This window comes from Mesoplodon densirostris, chromosome 2 (genome assembly GCF_025265405.1).
Source record: "Mesoplodon densirostris isolate mMesDen1 chromosome 2, mMesDen1 primary haplotype, whole genome shotgun sequence".
Taxonomy (NCBI): Eukaryota; Metazoa; Chordata; class Mammalia; order Artiodactyla; family Ziphiidae; genus Mesoplodon; species Mesoplodon densirostris.
Genome location: NC_082662.1, coordinates 55,779,290 through 55,781,879, shown reverse-complemented (window position 1 = coordinate 55,781,879; position 2,590 = coordinate 55,779,290). Strand labels below are relative to the sequence as shown.

The window sequence follows — 2,590 nt, the reverse complement described above, 5'->3', positions numbered from 1 at the left end:
CCCAAGTTTATGAGAGGCACAGGCCTGAAATTTTGAATTTAGGGGGAAGGGTTTTTCCTCCAACTTAAAGCTGAAAAGAGATAGACAAGCTCCTTTCTCACCTTGTCCTGGTAAACATATTTCTTTTCTAGTTCATCTCTTACCAGAAAGAGCTGCCATTTGAGGGTCTTGGCTTTATCTAAGGATTCTTAGCTCCTCATGCACACCCAAATCCTCATTTCTTTTTTCCTGCATGAATATTAAATATTTTTAATATTAAAATTAAAAATTGCATGAATATTGGTCCCAGTAACCCTTTAGGTTACTGGGACCAAGTTTTCTCCAAGGCAGTTAAAGCTCCACCCTATCTTACCTCTTCGTTTTGGGCACCTAGGATGGATGGAGTTTATCCTCCCTCCCCTCCTTCCTTCTCAGTCATACTTTAAAAATAATGTTTATTTTATTTTTTCTAGCATTTCTATGTCTTTATACTGGATGGTTAATTTTGGATATCTTAGATCATTGTATTATCAGAAGTCTCGGTTTCCTCACCATTAATGTGGGGAAAGTAATTTATTTACTTAAGAGCATTTTTAGAATTAAATGAGATAATAATGTATATAAAGTGCTAAGGTTAGTGCCTGATATGTAAGTGCTCAATAAATATTAGTTATTACAATTTTTAATTAATACTGATTGAGAAGCCCTAGATAAGAATGCAAATCCACATAAGGAAAATTACTCAAATGAATTTAAAAATTAATATTTTGGCTTCCTCTTAGGATGTAATGTTGCTTCATTTAAAAGTTTGTGGGCCTCCCTGGTGGCGCAGTGGTTAAGAGTCCGCCTGCCGATGCAGGGGATACGGGTTCGTGCCCCGGTCTGGGAGGATCCCATATGCCGCGGAGCGGCTGGGCCCGTGAGCCATGGCCGCTGGGCCTGCGCATCCGGAGCCTGTGCTCCGCAACGGGAGAGGCCACAACAGTGAGAGGCCCACATACCGCAAAAAGAGAAAAAAAATAAAAATAAAAAAATAAAAGTTTGCTCCCTCCCTCTTTTCCGGTTATCGCGGCACGAGGCACTATGAACTGCAAAGTCTCCTGAGACACCCTCTATGGAGGTGGTGCGGGAAGTCCTGCATGGTAACCAGCGTAAGCGCAAGAAGTTTTTGGAGACGGTGGAGCTTCAGATCAGCCTGAAGAACTATGACCCTCAGAGGACAAACACTTCTCGGGCACTGTCAGGCTTAAGTCCACTCCTCTCCCCAAGTTCTCCATATGGGTTCTGGGGGACCAGCAGCATGTGATGAGGCCAAGGCTGTGGATATCCACCACATGGACATAGAGGCTCTGAAGAAACTCAACAAGAATAAGAAACTGGTCAAGAAGCTGGCCAAGAAGTATGATGCCTTTTTGGCTTCAGAGTCTCTGATCAAGCAGATCCCATGAATCTGGGCCCAGATCTGAATAAGGCTGGCAAGTTCCCTTCCTTGCTGACCCAAAATGAGAACATGGTGGCCAAAGTTGATGAAGTGAAGTCCACGATCAAGTTCCAGATGAAGAAGGTGCTGTGTCTGGCAGTGGCTGTTGGCCACATGAATATGACAGATGATGAGCTTGTGTACAACATCCACTTAGCTGTCAACTTCCTGGTGTCGTTGCTCAAGAAAAATTGGCAGAATAGCGGGACTTTGTACATTAAGAGCACCATGGGCAAGCCCCAGCACCTGTACTAAGGCACAGCTTAATAAACCATACTGCCACCATTAAAATGTGAACATACAAAACTTATTGCTTGAATATATACGATTTCGTATTAGATACCCTTGAGTGTCTCACCTCATTTTTATCCTACTCTACTTAGCATGTGGGTGGTCAGGGAACAGTCTTTATTGACATTTGATGCCTGATTCAATTGGTATGTGTATTTTTTTCATTTTACATATGCATTTCAATTCATCATAAGGTGGCTTATATTATAAACATGTTTATAGTTTCTCTATTAAAATATTTACATTAAGCTGACATAAAATTAGATAATTTGAAATTCATTTTATTGAGAAAAAATTAATCCCTCAGTCTTGTTCTAAAATATTTATTTTCCACAAAATATGCACTTTGCAAAAACATTGCATAGGTTATTAGCAGGCTATCTGGTTTATTTCCACTTAGGAATATAATTCATTGAAAAGAAAGGCATATCTGATTAAAATGCTGTGCGGAAGTGACTTTTTCCATGTTCTTAAAAGAGAGGAATGATGGAAGAAAAAAATAATAATATTTTTAATCTGAGTCTTTATGAGATCTTGGAATGGATGCTATTCTTTCTATTTCCTCTCTGTAACAGATATTGTGTTTCTGATTCTGTGTGTGTGTGTGTGCTTGTGTGTGTGTGGTCCCACTTTTGTTAATGTGTCTTCATTTCTCAGTGAAATGAAAGCTGACCTAGAACCGTGGTCACTCCCGTGTCAAAGTTTCAACAACTGTGGTCACTGATCAATTACCATGGCAATCTGATTGGTCCTGAAGGGATAGTTGTGTTAGAACAAGATCTAAAATAATCTGTGGAAGGGAATGAACTGACGATTCAAACTGCAATGTAATTTGATCTT

General features: G+C 40.0%; 1 pseudogene; it reads left to right on the top strand.

Moving 5' to 3' along the window:
* Positions 1-1,062: 1,062 nt before the first annotated feature.
* On the top strand, positions 1,063-1,714 carry LOC132480239 (large ribosomal subunit protein uL1-like; annotated as a pseudogene).
* The last annotated feature ends 876 nt before the right edge of the window (positions 1,715-2,590 follow it).